The sequence below is a fragment of the Perissodus microlepis genome, chromosome 23 (genome assembly GCF_051167445.1).
Source record: "Perissodus microlepis isolate ML-2025 ecotype Zambia chromosome 23, ASM5116744v1, whole genome shotgun sequence".
In the NCBI taxonomy this organism is placed as follows: Eukaryota; Metazoa; Chordata; class Actinopteri; order Cichliformes; family Cichlidae; genus Perissodus; species Perissodus microlepis.
Window position 1 is genome coordinate 20,887,615 of NC_140482.1, and position 25,887 is coordinate 20,913,501.

Below are 25,887 nucleotides of genomic sequence, written 5' to 3' on the forward strand. Positions count from 1 at the left end.
GGCTTGCCTGGTGTCCAGACCTTTCACCAGTTGAAGACATTTGGAGCATCATGAAACCAAAAATACGACCTAGAAGATCCAGGAATGTCGAGCTACGATCCTCTACCAGAAAAGAATGGGACAAAATTCCTCTCCCAAAAGTCCATCAGCTGCTCGCCTCAGTTCCCAGATGTTCACAGACTGCTGTTAAAAGTAGAGCGGATGCTCTAGAAGACCTTTCTTTAAAACTTTCTCAGTTTACATGTTTGATATGTTTTTTCTACTGTGAATAAAATCTGGTTTTATGAGATTAGCAAATTTTTTTCTTTTTTTATTTACATTTTACACCATGTCCCAACTTTTTGGCGGTCTGGGTTGTAATCGCGCACATTCTGAATACATATTTACGCACTTTTTGTACACATCCACAAATCTCAGAGCATATTTAGAGAATCCTTTACACATTTAAAAATCTAATTGCACAGAGAGAGAGACAGAGATTGCAAAAAACCCACATAGCTCATCATACACATCCACAAATACGATATTTCTTTACATTAGCAGCACCGGCATCTTCATAACCAGTAATATGTATTTATTACAAATGGATAATGAGACTCTTACACTTGTTTTAATTGTGTATTTATGTTTGCCTTCATAAAAGTCTGTATGTAAGCCTGTGTAACCAGAATGATCCTCTATAAATGACCTTAAATGACTTTTACAAGTGAAAAGGATAGACATACCCTCCAGTCATGACTTTTCTTCTTTTTATTCATTTAGATATAGAAATACGCAGGATTTTACACATCTTTGATTAAGGTTCAAATAAGTTTAGACCAAGCAGAAACTTATAAACCAGGTTAAAAATGAAAAAAGGGCTTCAAAAGTGAGTTAACCCCCATAGGCACCCATGATAATGCCTGATTTAATAGCAAAAAAAAATGTGTTTACCACCTGATACCAAGCCTGGGTTGGTCAATAGAACTCTCTGGGTGTTAAAAATCATATTAACCTGAATGCCACTGGTCACCACATCTAATTGCTGGACAGATCTCCCCTTTATGTTTGTGGTGTTTTTGGAGCATTTTGAATGCAGTTGTTTGGAAAATAATGTGTCAATAAGTAGACTAACTAGTTTTGGTGAGTGAAATTTTAGTATTTCTAGTATTTTATTCGTATGATAGCAAATATTAGCTGGTATCTGTGTCCATGCAAAGGACCGTCTATCCCCTACTTCCTTTAACTGTTTGCTTACACAGCCATCGATCTAGACCTTGGATGTGAGTGTTTGTGGGTAAAGGGTTAGCTGTTCATCTCTTTGGTTAAAGTGTAGGAAAACTATTAGAGGGAATTAAAATGAGACAATGTGTATTTTCATAACTGGAAAAGTTAGTTCATTGTAAAAATGCTGGGTGTTTTAAAAGACTATTTTCATGTTTTGACAAAGAATCCATTTTGTTTCTTTCAGTGCTGATAGTCTTCATGATTAAAGGCGTTGCATCAATCCATGTTAATCACTTTTTTCCGCTGTCAAGTAGCTTTTGTCATTTTGTGAATCAGCTCCATTAACACAAATGTCTATGGCAGCAGCTGCCACAAAAAAGCCATAGATTCATGGCTTCACTGAACATGTCCACAGCCACATGTATACAGTTATAAGAAAATGACTATAACACATTCTCCTTTGATTGCTTCCATCAGTCTGCTCCACTTCTCTTTTCTTCAACAAAGAAACGCAGAGAGGTCTCTGGCCTGAGCTGATCCCAGACCTGCAGGGGATTTCAGCTACCTCCGAGCTCCCCAGACGCCTCCTTTCATGATTCCAGGTAACTCCTCCATGCGGTCTTGCAGCTCTGTTGCTTACTTGCAGCGTGCTAGGAGACACAGAGGAGAACATGTTGTTTTATCACTCTTCTGTATTTGTCAGGCTGATGTGCTGTTTGGTGTGCAGAGCTGCTGAACTGTGAAGTGCCGGGGGCGTTGAGAATAAAGAAGGACCTGGCAGTATATGAACCAGCCAGCCTGTCCTGTGTGCAGGTGAACTGCCCAGGGCCTTTGAGGGCTGCCCGGAGAATTGATGTCAAATGAGAGTGACTTGAGAGGTTGGTCAGGTGCATGAAATATGTATCGAGGTGTATTCCAGCTTCAGCGAGAATGTCTTCCTTTCCTCGGGTGATTGATGGATTGATTTAGACTCTCAAACTGGAACCAACTGTACTGCCCCGGGAGGAAAGCCACACCCAGCAGGCCATCCCTGTGCAAAATCAACCAGACACAGTCAAAACGAGAACAGTGAGGCTTATAAATTTGCAGTATTTTCTCCATCAGATCAGGCTGTTTTATTTGCCATACTGGAACTGCGACTGTGCCTCCGCTCTGCTGCTCTGCTACCAGTGAGAGCAGCCCTGGGGATGCTAACAAAGAGACGGAGAGTACTTAGGATGTAAAACGCACAAAGCCGCAATGTAAACACTTGTCTTCCTTCATATTAGATTTTCCATCATCTTCATTGCTCCGTCTTTTGCCGAGAAGCACATCTCACACTCCGGCATTTCAATTTGCAACGCCGCCTCTCCAAAGTACATGTTCATTTATTGCTGTTATTACTTTGTCATGTTGGATAAATTGATAACATGACATAACTTGTTTGCTGCCTTGTTGCGCTGGCAGTCTGATTATGAGGTCAAGTGCGTTAACAAATGACAAATGCGAGAGATGGGAGAGTTGCCATCCGTTCGCTTCGAGTCACTTCTTTTTCCTCTCCTAAAATTAAGACTGCTGCTCTGCCAGGGGTGAGGCAGAGCGCAGGTTTCTCTTTGCAGAAATAATTCACTCTAACATATCAAGCTGTGGAAACTAAAGTCTAATCAGTAGCAGAAGAAACAAGAAAGCCTGATAGTCGATGCCTTTGGGTTGTTTTTGTGGTATAAAGCATATTGAACAGTTTGACTCTTTAAACTGCAGCATATGTAGCATTTTTCATGTTTTAAAAGATGCTTTATTGCCAACGCCTGGTTAGACCGTAACCTAACTGTAAAAATGAGAACCCCGCGATCCAGAGGATCTAGCCTCAGTATCCTTCTTACATTCTCGCACAATGCTAACAGCAAGCAACAGCTAACTTTAGCCTGGATATGTAGCTCACTGGTCGCAACAGACGACCTCCTGAAATCCTGGACCACAACACCGACTCCACATTAGGACAAAAATCCAAACCTCGGCTGCTTCTCTAAAGCACCTTTTTCATTAGTACCTACTCAGATCGATCGACTACAACCCAGTACTAGCTTGTGTGTGTGCTTGCATCTTAGGTGTTAATGCATTAAGATGTTTTAGGTGAGAATGTAATGGCGTAAACTTCAAATCTGTGGCCGATTTGTCAGGTTGTTTTCCAAGGTGTCCACTCCTGCTAGTGTAACAGCCAGAACGCCTCGTCAGCTATCATCTGTTTGAACCCGTGATGTCCTGCTTCTCGGCCCGTTGCTCTTTAAAAACCCCTGCTGGCCTTTGCACAGTGATGGAAGTTCAACACGAAACACAATTAGCTTACGTTGCTTTGAACTGGTGCCATTTGGGTCCATAGCTAACCGGTTTTGGCTAAGATTAAAGTTAAGCTTCAAAACTGAATCATTTTATTCAACCTTACTGGAATGCTGTCGGTGTGTTTTGAACTGAGTCATTCACGCATCTCTATCTCCTGATGTCCAGATCTGTCATCCTTGTTTTACCATCTTATTTTGAATTAAAACTGACATTAAAGTATTTTAATCCAGGAAGGAAAGTGAGAGTGTTTTCACCAGGAGCAGAAACATCTGGACCAGCATGTTGATGCTGTTCATGGACAGAACCTGAAGACTGATGTCAACTCCAGAAATCTTAAAATTATGTGTTTTGAGAATTTATTCAACTGCATTCTCAACACCAGCTGTCTGCTGTAAGTGTAGGGAATCCACTAGAATAAAAAATAAAATCATTGCAACATCTGTAACATGTGACCTGTTTGAGAGATGAAGCTTGTGCTTCACTGTGATTATTTTACTGTTCACGCCTTGAAAAACACCATTAAGAAGACAACAAAAAATATTAATTACAATTAATAAAACAGTGGTAGGTGTCTCTAAGCTTATAACCTTTGATTACTAAGTATAATATATAAATATATATCAGTATAGAGGTGTATAGTTTCAACCTCCTAACATTATTCCAGTGTGCGTTAAAGAACAAATCAGTGACACTTTTACTGCAATTTTTACTAATTATTTCACAGTGATGGTCCTTTTAAAGTCGAGCATTTTTCCAATGTGCTTAAAATTAATGCTGTGCAGAGAAACAGAGAATGTTCACTTTCAGAATAAAAGTTGCACATTTGAAACACACTGGTTAAATTGGTATGACACAGCGTTTACTTTGAAGGCAAATATTTCACTTCTTCAGCATTTACTACAGCTAAAGAGTAAAAGGAGAGTATGTGCGCACTACATTTAACCAAATCAGTCGCACTGAAAAACAAATGTATCCCCAGAATTCTGACTTTAATTTGTTTACATGTAAATTATTTTGTTATTTTGATTATAATGTAAAACTTAACTGATCAAATTAAATTAATGCATCTGGTATGAAGTTATTTAATCCAAGCATATTTTACTTTACACAACAATAGTCTCCCCCTTTATATTGTAAGGTAAAGACCCTAATATAATTATAATAATAACAATATTTTATTTTCTTTGCATGGAGATTTTTGATGACATCCATCAACCTCCAACTGGTGTTTGGGGGATACACACTTTAACCAAGCAACTGAAGGTTTCCAGGGGGTCACCACCCTTCTCTAGGCCTCCATGACTGAGCCCTATACTGTCACTCAGGTATACCTACAGTATAAAAGCGATATACAGTGCACTGCTTGCATATGTTCAACGTTACAGTACAGGACGCTTTGGACCCCGCTAGCTCATGCACAGAATGGAAAAACAAGCACCAAACGCAAACATAAAACACTTCTGGTGATTATTCGTCTAAATGTGTGATAATGTTCACATTTTCTTGTAGCTCAGGCAGAAAACATGTCAGAAATGTTAAGTTCAACAAGGCCAGAGAGGTCATGAGTTTAATGGCATGTTTGGGTAAATACAGAGTTCAAATTTGGCTCCAAGATTCCTAACGATGGTCCAATTCCTGAGGAATTGGCAGTGATTAAGAGGAGGCCGAAGCAGGAGGAAAAGCCCTGTCAAGGTCAAAGAGGGCTCGTGATAAAGGTTGCTAAGCTACAATCTGTGACAGGCAGAGAAACCTGAATGTGTGTGTGACTCAAGAAACTACAACACACTTTACCTCCAGGTCTTAATTTACAGTGAGCTGTCTTTAAAAAAGAAAAAAAGGGAGAGCTGTACGTGGCCTTTCTCTCCCACACTGGTTTTTCAGGCTACTCAGAAGGTTACATTTAACTCCAAATTAGCTCTCAGGCAGCATCTAAAGGTTTCACGAGGATCGGAGCTGAGCTACAGTAGGACCAAAGATAACACAGAACCGAGAAACAGTTGAAAATGTGAGCCTGTGACCCCAAATATTTCTTCGGCAACATTCGTATAATTGATTTAAATTCCATTCACTGCTAAGAGGTGTGCAGATTGAAGTGACCTCTGCCTAGGAATAGAAGTGGAAACAATAAAAAAAGTACTGAAAAAAGCGCTCGATGAAGCGCTCAAACAGCTGCGAATGACGCCCTGGCAACGCCATACCTTCAGGGGCCCAAGTGTACCGCCTGTCCTCAGGGGGACGACTGTACTGTCAAAGAATTCCCATTATGCATTATCACAAAGTCAGACAGCAAAATCTTCAAAACCAGTGTCTGTGATGGGCTAAGAAAGAGCTGACAAGAGAGCGCTAGCCGCCCCCCCCCCCCCCCCCCCCCCGCCCCCCCTCCGTCTGAGTCACTTTGAAAACTTAGCAGATCCACCTTTTAACAATCCTATGGGGATGAATCAACCTTGCGCTCCTATCTAAGACGGTACAACCAGCACACCTAGAATTACAATGGAAGCACATCAAGGGACGGCCAAGCCTGACTGACAAGCGCTTCCCCCCCTCCATAAAAGCGCCGGGCTGCCTTCATTTGCATGACGGGGTTTTGGACTGGTGGTGAGAGTTAATCAGGGCTTTCCACTGTGCCATAGCAGGGGCTCTCTACCCCCACCACCACTGCTGCCGTCACCCACCACCACCACTCTTTCCCCTCTAACCGAAGCACCCTTCCCCACGAGGGCCCGCCGGTGAAATCCTCTTAGTGGCAGTAGGCTAAAAGAGGAGTTTGCCCCCACCTTGCCTCCTGGGATGGCTTTTTTTTTGTGGGGGTGGGTGTAGCGCAAGGCTGGCCGTTCTGGGGGCTTCATCTCCATCGGGACTGACCTCCCTTCCACTGCCTGGTACCTCCTATTAAAGCAGCTTTAATTACAGAGATGATTCCTCCACTTCCCCTGCTCCTCCAACTAACACCCCTCCACCCTCCCCACCACACCCCACGCCTATCTCTCCCTCTCCACAGGGGAGCACTCCTTGTCTCCTCTCCATTAAGATTGAGAGAGTGAAGGGGAGAGGAGCCCGCAGAGCCTACCACTTCCACACATTCAGCGGGGAGCAAATACCATTTTCAGCTTCAAATGTCTTTTCACAGATTGGGTTTATTTATTTATTTTATTATTTTTCTCCATAGATTTTTTTTTTTTTTTGATCTATGAAGCAAATTAAAAATGATTCATGTGTTTGAGCGTACTCGGGGTGCGTGTGATAGTGTATGAAAAAGAAATGCGTGTGGGAAAGTGGGTGTGCTTTCAACAAAGTCGGACAGATTGAATCGGGAGCTCAGATGTCAAAAACGTAGCACCAACTGTGGTTCGCGCTGTCCCAGGGATGATTAGAAAGTAAAGATTGCAATGTTATCTCCGTCCTTTGGCCCCAAAAAGAAGCAAAAGACTTCTTAATCTATATCGTACAAGAGGAAGGTGATAAAATCACCTTTGTTGTCCACTTTATACCCGTCCACCTCCAGCCTCTATTACACCGGGATGGTACCTGAGTGCGGGAGAACTCGGGAACCATTTTTTTCCCTCCATTTCACAAACAGCCGACTGTTATCAGTTAATTCCAGCGAGGGATGCTTGATTTATGCTTCCTTGGATAATAAAGTACAGTATCGCTAACATGTGTAAAGTGTTCCCCAAGCGCCACCTCTGTCTCCTTGATTAATGCCGATTTAATTAAGCGGTGTGCTAATTAAGCAATAAATAATGACAAGGTGCGCATTTATGCAAAGATAATAGCAAACCCTGGGTGAAGTGATACCCCGGAGAAGTTGCCCAATCAGATCATTTCTTTGGACAACAATGGGGTGAGATTAAATGCATCAAGCAGACATGTTTGACCATTGTTATGCAGTGCATTAAACACGTCCGATAATCATCGCAATGTCTATTTGCCCTGAATGTATTTAGAATTATAATTAATAGAGCAATAATCACCAGGCTATTATTAAACATGCTACCGGGTGGGGGGGGGGCTGTGCTGGAAGTGCATTTTCAGTGCTGACTGAACTTTCTGCAACTACTTTGGCTGCATTCCTGTACCAAAAGTTAAATATTAAACCCATCCATATTTTTGAAAGTAAGATGCCGTCCTTAACGTGGGCGAAATCCGATAGAGCCATTAATCAAAATCACGCCCCACTGTCCCGAACTCCACAATCTGAGCGGCAAAATAAAATACCAATTTCCTCTTGTTTAGCATCAGCAGCAAAAGTCCTCGAGCTCCTCGCCACCGTACGTCCCCGCGTCACTTTTCTGATCATCCGCTCACACGCCTATTTGCGGTAAATATCCCCCCACCCCCTTCCATGTCAAATGTCTCCACGTACAGACTCCTGATATGTGTATAAGAAGAGCGTTATTTACACTGATTAATGGTCCCCAGCTTCAGCGGGGTGTAAGCCGCTCGCGTCCAGACAGCAGTGACAAATAAATCTATCAATCATAAGAGGGATTTTCTAATCCCCGAGCCATCAGACAGAGTTGCAGCCTAAACACTTTGTCACCGAGCGAGCTGCCCTCCGCTCGCTGTAAACATGCGCTTATACAGCGAACACAGCGCTTTGAGCGACACAGCAGCCTCCAGGTCGCTACGTATGGAAGCATTTTCATATTTAGCATGATTCAGCAAGAAACCCCTCAATGAGGGATTTCTGAAATTCAAGAATGGTGGAAAAAACTGCAAATATTTCACTTATATTGCAAGTTTTGGCCATAAAAAAGGCAACCTCACCCTTAAAAGATGTATGTTATGGAACATTTCCACAATGTCCTTCATGGTGAGAATGCTTAAGAAAGCGTAGGCTAGAAAAACATCTCCAGCTGACATTTTGGCACTTTATAAGTCTATTTGAGCCAAAAGAGAGGAGTTTAGGTACACTGCACAATGCTAAGTAGAGACATCAATCGGCATCCGAAGTCCTCATGGGTCTATCAGCTCCAGTGTAACAGCATGGCTGTCTATTGCAGAACAAGCCCCTGGTTGCTCTCAACCATCTGTGACTGAAAACAAAGACTGTGATCACATTAAAACACCATGGAGGGAAGAGGAAAAATGTATCAAACTGCAGCACTTTCCATAATCTGCTCACAGGTCTCAGCCATTATACAAACACAGGGCAAATTCAATAAACCTACAACTGCCATTTAATTAAACATTTGGCAGCCAAAATTCAATTAGGCAATAATAGCTAATTTCGAGAGATGGCTAATATGTTAGACACAGATAGGAAACTCCGGGTTGATATCCTGTGTCAATTCCAATTATTTGGAGCTCTCCTTTTAAAGCTGCTTTGGCAGATTACGCAATGCCTATTTTCAAAACAGTGTGACTGCGAGGCAGCGTGTGTCCCTCAGGTGGCACAAGGCAATGTTATTATTTTTTCCTCCATCCAAGAATGCAAATTAATAGTTGCCATGTAGTTGTGGTTGTTGCGGCGACGTCCGTGCCGCCATTCGGTCCCACGTGGAAGTCAAAGTAAGTAATGCTAAGGGAAACCTAATAAGATCTTGCAGGGGGGGGAAAATGATGATTATCTTTAATCACTAACCTGCCTCTAGTGGCACCACCGCATTATCCAGCACCTTCACTCCTTATAAAAATATCTATCACACACAATACTGGGGCGATGAAAAGAAGCAGCGGTGACGATGGGAGTGGAATGCCAATGGCCTCATTACTTGTCATAGCACATTGTAACTGGAAATTGCTTCTTTCAGGTTTTGTTTGCTCAGGCAATTACAATAAACTCTCGGCTTGACACGTTGTTTGCACAGATGTAGGACATTAATAAACATGAGCTCTAATCTGAATTATTGAACTGCTCGCCATAATTCTGACAATGGATTTGGAGCCCCTAACGGATGGAGGGACAGGAGGAAAGGGGACGGCAGGGATCCCCAGGATACTGCCCCGCTGGTTGTGTCTTATCACCTGAGAAATCCCCTAATTGAATGTTGGAGTGTGCCGCACAGCCCTGCAGGTATTCCTAAACTTGGTTCAGCCTCCTTGCTTGTCAGACACTGGCGACTGCCAAAACACACATGAGCTGCATGGATCTGACATTTCCTGTGAAAACTGATCATAGGCAAAAAGGAAACAAGAAGGAGAAAGACACAGGAAAACAATCCAAGAAACTGACAGAGGGAATATAGAGAAATTCCAGACCTCTTATTTTGTGCTTCTAAACCAGAGTTACAAGTGGCCCAGGGGGTAAATCTGCAGCAGCCAGTAGATACATGGACAAATTACCTCAACTAATTTGACTTTGACCAAAAGGTTAATAGTTAACTAAACAGTAAATGTTAACAGATGTCACGTACAGGCAAAAAGAATGCACAAATAATTAAAGCAGAGGCATTAACAGAAATCATTAAATCTGCTTGGTAAATGTTTGGCTAACAATTAAAACTGTTGGATCATAGTGGACATTATTGGGTAATCAAAAATCAACTGAAATTTACTAGCTAAAATTATTGCTAGCAGATGAAATAGCTAAAGAAAATGCATAAACAGCTAAATGGACAGCTAAAACTAAAAAGACATGGCTAGCTAACAGGATGGCTAAAGCAATTAAACCATTATTTAAAAATAGATAAATACCTAAAGGTATGCCTAGATAAACAGAATGGATAAACTAGATAGCTAACACAAAAAAGGCCAAGGATGAAAAAAATAATTTAATTATTTAAGCTCAATTGGAAACTAATTTCAACAAAAAGCAAATATTTAAGCTAAAAAGTTAGAAAGGTGCTAACTTGCTAGCTAGATGCTAGCGACAGTTTTAGCTAATAATTTCAATGTTTATTTTTAGCTTGCTTTTTCAGCAGTTTATCTTTTATACAGTAGTTAAACAAAAATGCTAAATAAACAGCTGAAAGTAATCAGTAAATATAAGAAATAGTTATTAATTAGGGTAGCATCTAAAACTGATACATGTTATCATTGCTTAATTTGAAAAGCAAACTTTCTTCTTTCTTGTTTTCTAGTTTTCACAGTTTCGCTACAGCTTGGTAAGTAGTTTGCGAATGGCTGTAGACAAGTCAGCGTCTCTCACACAAACTACTTGGGAGTAGTCCAAAATGCTAACAACTAAAGCAAATCAAAAAGTTGTAAAGTTGTACCCCTTTGCGACCAGTTTTAAATCAGCGACTGCCAGCAACCACTCTCAACCGGTCGGGGGATATACATTTCGCCATCAGGTCTCTATAGCCCAAAGTCCAGTTCCAAGTTAGTACAACAAAACATGACATCGCATTACACCCAACTGGTCTCGCTGCCAGAGGTTTCTTCCTGCTAAAAGGCACTTTATTCTTCTCACTGTCGCCAAGTTTGCTCAAAGGGGGATAGTTTGATTGTCTGGGTCTTTACCTTACAATATAAGGTAAAGCCTTGAGGCAACTGCTGTTGTGATTTGATGCTATATAAATAAAACTGTGGTGTGAAGAAAGGGTTATTGAGTTCACTGGACAGAGCATCCCATATGAAACTTTTTAAAGCAATGCAAATATATTTAGTATATTATTGTTAGTATTAAAATAGCATTCAGAGTTTAACTGTAGGCAATCAGAGATGATTTTATACTAGACTTAGACTAGATTCTGTTCCTCTCACCACTGCTGTACATATTGCACTTGAACAAATATATAGGCAAAGCACAGGTTTCATTCCTCCAGAAGCTGCTTGTCCTTTACTTTCCTTCAAAGTTTCACCAAAAAATGTTGGACAACCAGCTTCCCAGGCAAGCGTGTAGTGGGAATATCTACAAGAAGAATGCAGGAATAGCATTTTTTGTCCTCCTTTTTTGTCTGAGGAATCTTAAGATGTTCAAAAGGCATAGCAGAGGGAGGGCCTGGCTATTCTAGATAATCAAAAAGACTATGCGGACTTTGATCACCTGCATCTCATTCAGTGCAAAATTACTGCGGTGGGGTCCTTGGCTTCTCGACATGTGAGCAAGATGGAAGCTTATTATACTGTACACAGAGGCAGACAGTGAAATGAAAGAGGTCTTTTGTCAGTTCTTTGATTACAGTAAGGCATTGTGACTGTTAAGCAGACTACCAGCAATTATGAGAGCCTGAGCAAGTGCCGATGGAGAGTTTAGGATGGAGATGTAGCCAGACAAAGGGATGAGGGGATAAATAGAAATGTGGTAAAAGAGACAGAGGAGGGAAAAAAGTGACAGACTGGACTGACAGAGCTGAACGTCCCAGCCCTTTTTTGCAGATACAACTGCAATCAGCTGTAAATGATGATACAAGCACATATGGGTCATGAGAACGTCAATGAAAATACCTTCGGGAACCCTGTTGTGCCTGATTGTTTTGCCTGTTTGGATGATATAAGCATGTGAAAGCACATCTCGGTTGTTTGCTGTGGGTAAACTCGGTTGTTTTATACCCTTTGATTCCCTACAACAGGCAGTATTAGGTGAGAAGTATGAGGCCCTGCATTTCCATGTTGAGCCCTCCCATCCTCCCTCTTTGCAATAAATATTGACAAAGAACGTGAGCCATCGCCCCGTCACAGGTTGTTAAAAGCAAAGTTTATTGTGTGTTTGCTGTCTGCGAGCATACACTATGTGTGTGCGGGTATTTGTGTGTATTTGCACACACATTAGCATATCAGTGTTTACTCCAGAAGTTACTGTGAAGCGCCCGTTTCTCCTTGGGGAGAGCTGCTTGGCAAACACCTCGGAGTAAACAAGACAACCAGTGACAATATGCTAATGGGTCGATTCATTATTCCCCTCCAACAAGCTCCGCCTCGCAGAAGACACCTCAGATCTCCAACATCTCCATCACATTTCGCATTTAGGATCCACGCGCAACAGCGCTGCTCCACCCCTCCCGCCGCCGCCGCCTGATTAATATCTCATCAAGCGCTCCACTTTTCCTCCAAACGGCCCATCAGTCATGTGGCTCAACAATGTTTCACTTCTGACATTGTCAATCTTCCGAGATTGCACAGAGGTGATGCTCTAAATAAAGTTGTTCACTTTTTAATGGTGCGTAGATTGATGCCCGGCTCGTCAGGGGTGCCCTCAAAAAAAAGATGAATCATTGCCAAAAACCTGCACCAATCTCCCGCATTCACGTACACAATCTTCTTGATGAAGACGTTTCAAGCAACCACCTTGAGCTGCACTATACAAGTCAATAAGCAGCCGGACGAACCAGCTGGAGGGCTAAGCCTGCAATAAGGTTTCCCTTTAATTGAATTGGACAATGGATTGGATTTATTAACTCCACAAATATTTACCTTGTTGCCAGCGGCCTAAACTTATTACTCTCCTATGGATTTCTCCTCCTACACATTTACTGTTGTAAGTTGCATCGCTCCGAATCATATCCACAAGCCAAAGGAAGACCTCTTAACGATGCATGAGGAAAAGGCCTCATATATGGCACAAGCACCGCATGCTTCTATTGATTTGCCAACAGAAACATATAGACTGGGTACAGATGTGTAAACATGGATGTGTGACTAAGCTACTGCCAAACGGTATTTGTGCTGCACGCCCAAATTACCCCCAAAATGTCAATATAATTCCTGTCGCTGTAAATAGGGTCAAAGTCACATTTCAAGCTCCTTTGAGATGTAAATATCTAAATATCTATCTGTGGCGCTAGCTATGACTGAGCATTCATCTCGGGTTTAATCAACAGCCTTGGTGAGAAGAAACTCTCATTTTGTGTTAATTTAAACCTGCTGCTTCGATGGTTAGTTCCTCTGTTTACTCTTCTGGGAGCAGTGCAAGCTCAGGAGTGGTTCTAGCTCCTCGAAACTCTTTGTAGTGCCAGGTTTTATAGTAATGTGGCACTCCATTTATGAAACAAAAAGCTCTTGCGCACTAGCACCTGTAACTATCAAGGTTTTTCCATGAACTTTTCAGCTCCAGCTGTGTGTGCGTTTGGAGCTTCCTCTGTTTGATTTGAATGCAGATATATTTTTTTTTTAGGGTTTTTTGGGGGATTTAGACCCAAAGATTAGTAGAAAATGCAATTATTACCCACAAATCTGAGGAGTCCGTAGGGAGGAAGAAAAATCAGGTGATGCTCACCATATTCCAAAGAAGATTTCCAAGTTATGAAGCGTTGCGAGCTCCTGAGACACAACTCATAATTCATCAGCGCACTGGGGTAATTTATTTCCCTTGGTTTTAATATGTTACAGACGAGTGCTCGTGTGTCTTTCTGCCGTCAGAGCTTTACTACATAGAGGCCAGGCATGTAGCGGGGACTGCTGCCGTCGCTGCTGCGCACCATACACCCCAATACCTGTGGTGCCTTTCATGGTTCAGGGCCCCCTAATTTCAGTGGGAAGTTGCACATATTTCATGGACACATCCCTGCTACAGAGGAAGACGAGGAGGGAGGGATGGATAAGAGTAGCGGGTTGGTCTCGCACAGGAGGAGGCTGATGATGGACTGTGCCTCTTCCTCCTGTGCATTGCAGGCCATCCACTTTACAACAGAAGGTTCTGGATCATTTGGTCCAGCCGCTGGCTGCTCTACAGCTCACACAGTTTGAGGTCACCTGACTGTTTGATTGGATGAAGGGTAAGAAAGCTCAGTGTGGGGTTCAGGCTGTTCAAAATGTGGATGACACATAGTCACTATTTCTCCCTGGAAAATTCACAACTTATATCCTTCAAAGTGAGCAGTTCTGGTAAGGTGCTGGGTTCACAACTCTGTTCAAATAAATATGCAGCTACTTTGGTTTTCTTTTAAAAGCATAAGTATGTTCATAATAAGTTTCACATCTGTTATTCCAGGACTCAAATGTACACATGACGTCTTTGGCGATGTATTTTCGAGCAACAACCACCTTATTAGCATGCCAGTGGACCTTCGTTTAGTAGTTAAGTTTACCTAGCTGTAAACTGGATGTTAACCGCTTCTCCATTGAAGGTTACATGACAGGCTTGCCTTGCACACACCCTGCTCCCTAAAGATCCTTTTCAATGTGATTTAAATGGCTTGAGTCTGTCCCGATGCTTGAAAAGCCAAACTTTTCTCACCTCTCCGCCAGAAGTAGAACATACAATTTTACTCAGTTGTTAGTTCTCAAAAAGGGGGTGTGGGGATGCTAGAAGTCTGAAATAGTCCTTCAAACAATTGGCTGTATCATTAGAAAGTGTATATTTACAGATGGTGGCTATTTGAATAACACATTAGTTTGTCCCTGCAATCGTATTTTTGGCAGATGATTGTGACAAATCACAGCAGTCTGCCATCAGCTGCCACCATTCACGTCTCAGTGCAACAAATCCATCCAGCTTTTGCATAGCTTGGCTTATTAGCCAGTTAGATAGCTGGTAAGCATTTCAAAATATCAGGGGAAAACCTTTCCTCCTGTGTAAAGTGTCCTTGGCCTCAAAATGTGTCAGAATCTCTGAGTTAGGCAATGCAACGTGTGACCCTGTGCAATGTGACTGAGGAGGGAGGCAGCTGAAGCCTAAAACTTTAATGTGTGAGTCCAGCCAAACAGTGAAATAATGAGTTCGAGAGGCACTACAAATGTACTGAATGTCATAGAGTACAGCACTGACCAACAACATCTCTAATCAGTGAGCAGATAGATATTTTAAAAAAGAACAGAAACACAAACCGAAAGCTTCCCAAAAGGGATGTTTTTGCAGCAATCACTTCAACATGCACTTTCTGAAATGCAAATCAAATAATTCTGATCAAAAGGTTTAAAATAAAAGAACTGAACGGATATTTAACACGGATTTAGTGTGTTGTGTTACTAACTAAATGTCTAAATCCAGGGCACCAAGGAGACTGCAGTGTACAAAGCAAAAATGGGAAAATCAGCTACAAAGATCCAGAGAAAAACAACAAAAAGTCAGCAAAGATTCATGCTACAGTCACAGTAGGGAAATCATGGTTGGAAACTGTAGCATGACCAAACTTATTGCAACTGTGTGGAATAAACTTGCAATTTCATTGCTTCAAAGACAGGGCGACTACACTTCACTTCATTGAAACAATAAAGCAGGACTGCAGCGATAATTTGATCTTTTAATGTAATCTGTTTGTGATAAATGGTCAAAAATTTCAAATCTGCTGCTGAATATACTTGAAAACTGAAACTCAGATATACTTCTACTATATTTGCATATAGCCAGAAAACAGCCAGTTGGCAGCCGGTTGTATTGCAATACGTCACAGACAAGTTTATGCTCATTGGACAGATTGAATCACAACGTGTTGGCAATCTGTTTGTGTTTATAAATGAGACACTGTTTGCTAACCTTCTTGGACCATGATAGGTTGGCAACAGGTTGCTTCCTATTAGGCAATCTGTGCGATCACATTGTGACCAAAAACGGTTGTGCAGAAGTTGAGGTTGTTGTGTTGCCACAACTACTGGCAATCGCTAAATACATATGTTCCAGGGAGAGAATGGTAACGAGGCACAGTTTAACTCAATCGGACAATAAAAAGTGTGGGAAAAGAACAAAGGCAGGAAGTGAAAACAGCAGTCGCATTAGAAAATACCCTTCAAAATAAAAGCGGACATGAAATATGGATACATAAGAAAAGAAAGATGTAAAAGATCAGATGACACGTGACAAAAGACACTTAACATGAGAGAAAACTAAACATCAGTGGCACGAGTCCAGCTCATTTATGATTAACAACAACAATTAAACGATCTTATAGAGATTACACAAAAACTTTTTTTCCCCCTAATATCAAGTAAGAGTAAATCTATTCCCAACACCACTGTTTTTGTTTCAGCAGCTAATACTCACCAGGTGTGCCAGCTGGTTGCTTAGTAACATGAATTAGGATAATGGTGCCATAGACTCAGACACAGGTGATTGGTGAGGAAGAAATATCAACATATTAATCAAATCGTAACATTTGCAAATGTAGTTAAACTTGTGAACATTTTAGAATCAAGATTATGGTTTAAAAAAAAAAAGGCAAATGTTTGTTTTAACACTGGGTCACTGGGATGTTTTGGTTGCTACTCTGTATATTGTTCCTAAATCATCCTGTTTTTTTTAGCTTTATTAATGTAATTGATGTTACTGAGTGATGAACTGGCAAGCCTGGCTTGTATTAGCTTTTATTTTGAGCATTTATGAGGCAATGATGTTTTTCCAAGCTTAAATCATGAAACATTCCCATGTCGTTTTCAGGGTTTATCCTTTTTTAAAAAAAAAGAAAAACACGTGTCCAATCCTCGTAGCTAAACCTGACTCGGAGAAGATTTTCTGAAGCACAAAATCGGGACACCTGATGGAAATGGATGCACTCTGCACTCCCGCGCAGCCATTAAACAGCCCATTTTATGCATGTGAGATTATCAGTTCCACTGTATCATTCCCCAGGTGTGCTGGAGTAGGGACCTCGAGTGTTGTCCCAGCTGTTTGGCTTGCCTCTCCTCGGGGCTGCAATAATGTGGTAGATTCTAATCAATACTCAGCGCCTGGAGAAGAATAGATCACGGAGCTACAGCTGGACTCCACCTCACTGTCCATCCCCCTGCTGGTTATGAATCAGCATCCTCTCCCTCCAGAGGACACGAAAGCAGTGCCTACACACACATGCATATAAACACAGTCTCCAAGAGAAGCTGAACCTTGACCCCTGACATTTGACCCTTGACCCGTCTGTCTGATGGCCTATTGATTACGTCTGGCCTCGCCTGGGTAATTGTTGCCTCACAATTACTTCACATGTTGTGTTGGGGTCTGCGTAAAGGCGATTTTGCCGTGTGAATATTGCACGAGAGCACTCGAGACCGCAGGACACAAGTCTCGCCTCATTTCAGGAGATTACACCGCACGCTGGACAGACAATTGCTGACAGAGTTCTTGTGGCTTCAATGAAAAATAATTGCTTTCCATACAAAAAACTGTAATGTTTCAGATTGAAGGGTGAGGCTGAAATAAAGAAAAGTAATCAGGGACATTTCTGGCTTCTCTAAAGGAGAAGGGTCTGAGGCATGTCATGTGGTACACTGAGGGGCTGCCTCCTACTGTCCAATTTCCTGGCCTCATTGCGTGCGTAACCATGAGGAAATGAGAAGCCAGCCCCTCTCTGGGTTTGTAGAGTCACGGGTGGCATTTCAGAGGAGGGGCGCCTGTTTTGGTATGAAATGGATTTGAGTGTCTTTCAGATAAATTCACAATAAAGATCTTGCACCCCATTTCATACATGATATGACATGAGCAGCTTCTTTTAAAAAAAACAAAAAAACATTTATAATATTTGAATTGCGATGAGGCAGGCGACCCTGAAACAATGATGTAAATGAAAGCGCGGTCCTCTTCCCTCGGCGCCTCAGAAGGACGACTCGATGTGACTCGACCGTTGCCGTGGCATTACAAATGAAAGAAAAGGATCTTTTTGTTGTCTGTTGTCGACACATCCCGCAAAAGATCTCAAAATCGCCTCGGCAAATTGAGTTTGTTGTGTATACAAGTACCTGCCAGATTTAATATCGAATGGATGATCCAAAATGGATTTTTGATCCAGGGAAAATGAGGGGAGATGTCTGCAACAACAAAAAGCGGGAAGGAGTAAAAAAAATCCATAACCCTCTCAAGCTAAAACCCCGCTCCTGGGCGCGGAATATATTATCCTCTTCCTTGCTCTGTCTCTGTCCCTTTTACGAGTTGTTTTCATGTAAAGAAAAACCTATAGGCTTGACCTCCGCGTCAGTTTGCCTTTGGCAATCCACGGATTGCAAGTTTTCAATGCTTGATCCTCAGGGAGGGATCCAAGTCAAACCCTATAAATATTTCAAGACTATTTCTTGCTCCCTAGACCTCTTACTAACACACTTGCCTCTGTTGGCAAGCAAATTCTGCCTGTTTACGTTCGCCACTAACTTGTCATCACTTTAAATTCAGCCTTGTGCAGTGGCTTAATGAGAGAGGCAGATACTACCATATTGCATGTTTAAATGTTTTGCCAACAATCAGACCCTCTCGCTCAAAAGGATTCATGGATACCGATCAATATTTTTCGAGTCTAAAGGGTCCTTCGCTGAAGAGACGAAGGCGGAGGAAAAAAAAGAAAAACAACATAAGATGGAGCTTAAAACTGATTCCATGCTTTTCTCCCCCTCGTGTTTGAATGACAGATTCACATGTTGAGAGAAGAATCCCCTAAAAATTAAGTGTTGGGAGTCTTTAGAGATACGTCTCGACATCTGGTCGCCATCTGAGGGAACCTGGAGCAAGGCCAAGGATACTCCAAAAAATGAAAATGACTTCATTATGAGGGAATTATCACTGGATAGTGACTGAATAGCTGGAACTATCTCACAAGCTGAGTGGGGTGATTATAAACCGCTGCAGGAAACTTTATATTTATGCTGTAAATGAATGAATTAGGCTCTTTTGGTGTAGACGGAGTGAGACGTTGAGGTGCGCGGTCTGCGTGAGGCTAAAATAAAGGCAGAACCACACAGCTCAGTTGCACCTTGCTACTTACAGCACTCCCCTTCCCCTGCTTATAATATAAAGTGACATTATTTGCTCACATAAAAATGAGTGCTGTTGAAATATGGTATTTTTTATCAAGGCTCTTAAACTCTTTGAAGTGATAAAAAATGCTCTTAGAGGGAAAAATACAACAGTGGCTGGCTTAACAGTTTTAATTGTTGCTTTAAACAAAGGGATTGAGGCAGTATAAGAGGATCAGTGTGACAAACAGTCCCAGCGGTCCCTCTATCATACACAATACTCGAAAGGTAACAAAAGCGAGAACAAAACAGTGCTGGAAAACTTCCAGGAATCCATTTTAACATCAGCTCTGGGTGAATCAAACACTTTAGAGTAGGACACATCAGGTGCTCGTGAAACTAGCACGCAACCTTTCCAGTCGCTGAAAGGAAAAGCAAAAAAAACCCCAACAACAACAACAAAAAGCCCATACAGTTGATATGGATTCAAATAAGATCTCATATCGAGGTTTGTTTAGTTATTTATTTATTTTTAATAATATTGTTCCCAAGCAGCCGCAAATCCAAGTTTAAGAGACGATGAATAACAAGCTCCCCCTTGGAGCAGATGACTAATTGTCAGCCTCATTATTTTGTTGTTGCTGGGTAAAATCCTCACAACTCCAGCTCTGTTGATTTGTTGATGCTTCTGCGAATCTGGCATCAAATATTCATTCATTATCGCATCAGAAGCAACTCTATGGAGGAGAACGAAGAAATCTTTTAAAGGGGACCTCGTGTGCTTATTTCTAGCCTCTTATCTTCACTCTCAGACTTCGCATGATGCACACTTCAGAATAATAGAATTATCTTATACCGGGCCTCGATGCAATCCCTCAGGTGAATTTCTGTCCAAAGCAAGTTGTTTTAGTTCCCTTTGCACTACTATAGGTTGGAGATGATTGGCTGGCTGCCCCTCGTAAACAAGTTTGAACCACATGTGGACAGGGCTTTTGTGTCCTTGAATGAATGAACACCATTATACACTTGGTGTGCCATCATGTAGAGTACGAACAGTATGAAGGACAAGCTTCTTGATGTGAAAAGTGAAAGCAATGCAGAAAGGCTTAAGCCTGCATTACTTTTTCAGAGCCAGCAGGGGGCGACTCTCGTGGTTGTAAAAAGACTTCCCAGCAAATGGTTGAAATGGCGTCATCTTATTGGTCGTAACTACTTTGATACAATGAACAGATGTCAGACCGTCTCTTCAGCCTGGACTCACGGAGGTTTGTGAAATAGTCACAGGAAAAGTAATCTATGTTTTCGTGTTCATTAAGTTTTTTTTTTCATATTATTAAGCATTAACTTGCAAGTAATGGATCTGAATGGGACATAGATTTCGTGCCAGCTAGCTGTTATTTCAAACAAACAATGATGTTTTTGTAAAGCTAATCAAGTAGTGTTTAAGTTCTTACCCTAAATCAGTACTTTTTAATTCCTTAACCCTAACACAGTAGGGTTTGGATTGGTGTATAACTCTAACCAAACAGCATATTGGTAATTAACAACGTATTTAAAAACCGTGTGTGAAAAATTGTAAGAGGTAGGACTCGACTTGCATTTCTCATAGTTTTTTTTTTTTTTTAATGAATAAAATCATATTCAGAAATACTAAATAATGCCAAGAAAGACATGTTGACGAACACGAATCAATGGATTATAGTTCATGACATTATCACAAACTGCTTTGTGAACTCAAGTAGAAAAACAGTCAGAAACAGAGTTTTCAGCAGGCTGAAGCATGACTTTTTGGTCCTTTTTGCTCGCATTGAAGCTTTGGCCAAGTGCTTCATAACAACAGTACAAATATTGTCTTGACCTGCTCTTAAAAAGTTAATGTAGAGTCCACAGATCTCAGTTGTAACGGCACTGTATTACAGTTAAGGAGCGGCAACCTCAAATTCACAGTCTTCTTTAGTTTTCGGTCTAGAAAGAGGAACCATCACAAGGTTTTAGTCATAGAACCTGAACGGCCTTCAGGTTGTACGCAAATGCAAGAGTCTGTTTATGCAGATGTGTGACCATGCAGAGCTCTGAGAGTGATCTCCAAGGATCTTAAAGTCTGAACCATATGGGGAGCCAATACGAAGATGACAAAATAGGTGTAGCCTCGCAGCCACATTTTGGACTACTTGTAAGCAATCCAAAGAGAAACATTTTGATGCTGTTTAGATATTTTCTGAAAAGGCATTCGAACTTTTAAATCGGCAACCATGATTTGTTGGTTAACAGCCAGCAAACGCAGAGACAAGTGGTACAAATGGCTTACATAATCCTGTGCGACAACTCTGACATAAATTTGGTCGACGTGCTAAGCCTATTGACAGGCACAAAGGTTTGGGATGGATGGCCCACTAAGTTGTGTTTTAGTGCTACTGTAAACAGGATTAGCATTGGCAGGTATCGGGCTACGAGGGATACAAACAGCTCGGCACTCCGTAGGGAATGGACTGATGCAAATACCAACTAATGAACTCGGCTGCTGTTTGTAACAAGGCAAAGAGATGAGCGGTGGTGGAGGGGGCAAAAAAAAAAGTTGAGGACGAGTGAATGGGCACAAGATTGATTAGTTTGGAAAATGGCCAGCGGGTCAGTTTTTAATAGCTTATGGTGGATTTCCAAGCGTGCTCGAGCGCCGCATATCATCCCGGACTCTACCTTTGTTTTAGCTCGTCCCAAGTTAACGCCGAGGAGGCTGATCTACTGTATCCCCCATTCAGATCAGAAGGTGTTGCATCAAGCTGTCTCTTCTAAAGACGGGACTTTATTGGGCCGTCTAAATCTGTCCTGTACGCGGAGCTGAACAATGAGGTCTGGAGAAAAATGGACGCCACCTGGCAGTTTGAAAGAAGGACAGCCGTTTCCCGCTGTAATCCATTCAGTGTAATCACCTGGGGGGCTTGCTGGAGAAGCCTCACCCACCCCTCCCTCCGCTCCCTAAACACCATTCAGCGGCGACACGGTGATGAAGTGCAGGGTGAGGAGAAAGCCAAGTGTCCCTTTTAGAGATGATCAACTATCATGTTTTTACAACCGCTGCCCCCCCCCCTCCTATTGATGTCGATGGCTCTTCTGGCTTTTTTTTTTTATTTCTTCAGCTGCTTGAGCATGACAACAAACTCTAATACATTTTTCCTTCCTTGTCCCTCCTCTTCCACATACACACATGCTATGCACACAAAATATTTGGTGTCACCTATTCAGGGGAAGAGGCGCTGTAAATCGCATGTCTGCGGGGAGAGATCGAAAGCAATTACCATTAGATGGCGGCTATCGTGAGCCAAGTGTGCATCGGCCTAGCAGCTGACTCTCAATGCTCCCTCTCCACTAACTCTGTGTGCATGCAATTTAACCGGCGGATCAATAGCTAAAGGCAGTTAGTGGCCTTGCAGCACTCCCTTCAACTGGGAGCGCTACGGCATCAGGCAGCGGGCAAATGTCAAAATGTTACGCCGTGCCAGACAAAAAAGGAGAAACGGCCACAGAAATTGTTCTTCTGAAACATTATTGACACCCTTTAACTCACATTTCCACCCTGCACACAGCAGCAAAGTCAATTCTCATTTAGGAAGGTGGTGCAGCAGCTGTGGGGACCAGTAGGTGAGGGGTGGTGGCGACCAGAGGGTCAGCAGGAGCGAGGCTGGAGGGATCAAAAGGATCAGAGGTCAGGGATTGGCCCAAGGTCAAGGTGACAACAGCAGGGTATGAGTGCAGGGAGGCCTTCATCTCCACCGTGGCCTTGGACAGGATCAATACCATTAAAGATTCTGTCTGATCCACCACTCCCCTCCCTCCTGCTGTTTTCAGTCTCACTCCTCCTCCTTTACTTCTCCCCGTACAGTTCTCACTTTCTAAAATATCTCCTGTTTTCACTTCCTTTTTCTTGCCCTCTTTGCTTTTTTCTCTTTTCTTTCTTTCTTTCTTTCTTTTTTTTTCTTTTTTTACAGCGGATTCATTTAATCAGCTGCCGCCTCGCTCCCCTTCGTTTGCGCCGTCACTTATGGAGGAGCAGGTCCAATCTTGATACTGACCCCCCGTCTCCCCTCGCACAACCCCTAGACGCACGGGCCCCGCTGAAAAACGGACAGGAGATAACTCGGGCCCCCATATTGTTTGAACAGCATTTTATTAAGCCGAGCGCTCTCTTTAATATTTACATTGGCGCATCGGAGGCTTCAGAAACGCTTTAGGCAATTACACACATGACCAAGTCGATAGCCACAGAAACAGCAAAAAAGCCTTTATCACGCCGCCAGGAGAGTATTGCCAATTCCGCCGCCTAGCCGTTGATGTAGTTTGCATTTCAATTAAAAAAAGGCTGCAATACTGGTCTTTTATTCAAAGTCATTGTCGTAAGAGGGATCCACAAAATGCGGCCAGAATAGAGTATTTTGTGTATGTATGTGTAATAATGCAGGAACATCACACAAGCTGGTGTTTGGAATCACAAAGAAGCAGAGGTGCAGTATTCAAGTGCAAAAGGGATGTACACGGCTGAACGTAGGAATTGTGGAAGAAGGCAACGGAGGCTGATGATGCCGAGTTTGAGATTTTGACGAGGAGTTCATGTCCCCGTGTTACATTGGGATTGTTCTGTACAAGCATGGGGGTGTTGGCAAATTTGGAGAAATTACAGCTGAATTTGGCTCTATTGTTTGTCTCAAAAAGTGAAGCCTTACAGGCAAAAACTAATTTTTTTGTGCAACGGTTAATTTTGAGATTTACGAAATACATTTTTCTCTCCTGTCGCGTTTTATTTTAGACGAACAATTAAAAGACACAAAAGAAAATATACATTTAGACATTTATATTATGCATTTATATAAATCCATACTCAAACACAAGATTTCAAGTTTCACAGCTACAACTACAACTACACTAACTACAACTAATTATTAACTACAACAGCAGTTAATAATTTTACCTGTTAATCTTTATTTATATTAAACTGGGATTTTTACAGAAATTCTACTTCACTGCTTTCCAGTCTTACTCATGTTGATATTCAGAGGGGTTTGTTCCTTGCTGTGAGGAAGTTTCAATAATATCTATTGGTTGTGTCACCCCGAAAAAGTCTGATTTTATTATGTACAGTTAACGCTTTAGTTTAATTAAATGAAAAGGCCAAAACCTGAATCAGAAATCCAAACCAGGCTGGCAAAAGATGGGCAAAAGTCCTAGGCTCCATTTAGATTACACCTACAGCACATGGAAACCCATGCCACGAAGCTCCCAGCTCACTAACCCCATAGCACTTAAACCTTGATTGTGGATGATCTAAGATAAAAGAAGTCCTATTACAGCATCAGTGATTTCAAAGGCAGTTTGTATGGCTAGCTGCTTGATTTTATACACCTGTGGGAACCGGGCTGAAAACACCTACATTCAAACATTTATAGTGCTATGGACGTCTATAGTTCATGTGGAAAGCATGAAAAGGTAACACACAAAGACTGAGTGAAGACACAAAGGCTGAATATGAACCAAGGAAAAGGATAATAAGGCACTAGTGAGCTCAATCAGGAAATGACAATGGTGGGGAAAAGAACAAAGGCAGGAAGTAAATAAACTTTAAACTTCTGAAATTCATGAAGAAAGAACTCAAACCAGCATGAAACATGCTTAGAAATACAACAACACTCATTTGTATGACATTGCTGAAGAAAACACAGAAATCACAAGAAGAGCTTGGAAAGAGTCTTTTTCATTCATAACCCCTGAATTGCACTGACTACAACTTAAAGTTATATCTAAAGCTGCATACAGGCCATTCCCTCCTTTGATTGTGGTGGAAAAGCCACTGAAAAGCAAAACACTTCACCCTAAACACACATTTTCACATCAGCCTCTTCAATTGCAAATCAAAAGCCCGCGTCTGCAGTGTAGGTGTGTGCCATTTCCACCGTTCAGTCTCTCCTTGTGTTTTGCATTGTTAGTGGCAGCTGTGCTGAAAATGACCCCCTGCATTTGAAAAGCCTCTGCTCGCTGGCCACCCAAGAAACAAACAGATAAACAATAGCAACAGAGGGGTTTGGCAATCAGGGGATTCTAATAAGGTATATGAGGTTGAGCAAGGAAGCGAGCTTTGCTTTGAAGTGCTCCCAGCCCTATCTCTGTACCCCCCGGTGGTCTTGCCTGCACAAGCGTCCATCAACAGAGAAGCAAGGCAGCGAGTGTGTATGCTTGGAGGATCATAGGTGGCTTTGATAATCACTCACATACTCCTAAAACAAATGCAATTACTAAGTTAATTGTGTTCAAAGTGGAGGCTGGCAGTGGAAGGAGAAGTCAGCAATCATGACTGTGCTGACGGTGCAGCCAGCATGGAGAATAATGGATGCATGCGGGGCAAATGCCGGGGGGGTTGTGGCGGTGGTGGTGTTAGTGGTGGTGGGAGGGGGGTCTGTGATTGCAGAAGGGGCTTAAGGGGTGGAGGGGGCTGAGAGGGGTTTGCGGAAAGGGAGCGAGGGGGTTTGATGAGCGGTCGGGAGTACGGGTGACATGGTGCTGAGAGATGTGGCGCTGAGCGCCACCCGACTTGACCTGCCATTTATCAGAGGATAAACAGCGGGTCACCTGACCAGGAATGCAATGGCGTGATTGGTTGGCGAGGCTATTTAGTATGCAGGTGCCATTGTGCGGTGGGCGCTCGCCACGCACAGACCACGTCTGCTCCATCACAATGAATTATTGGTCAGAGGAATGATCAATTTGAATTGGCTGCATCCTAAGCCGCGGTCAGAGGGAGAGGAAAGGTGAAGAGAAAAGAGGGTCAGAAAGTTGTGCGTTTTTTCTGTTACTCCAGGGTTCACTTCCTCAGCTACTCTCTCTTCTTACTTGGAATTTTTT

The 25,887-nt window shown here is 42.2% G+C and overlaps 1 long non-coding RNA gene across 1 annotated transcript in view; it reads right to left on the reverse strand.

Annotated features, from left to right (window-relative positions):
- Positions 1 to 359: 359 nt before the first annotated feature.
- Positions 360 to 25,887, reverse strand: part of LOC146361376 (uncharacterized) — a 48,235-nt gene continuing 22,707 nt past the window's right edge. Inside the window, exon 3 of the long non-coding RNA XR_014799525.1 lies at positions 360 to 1,856. This is a non-coding gene — a long non-coding RNA (uncharacterized LOC146361376). The remainder of the gene's footprint in view (positions 1,857 to 25,887) is intronic.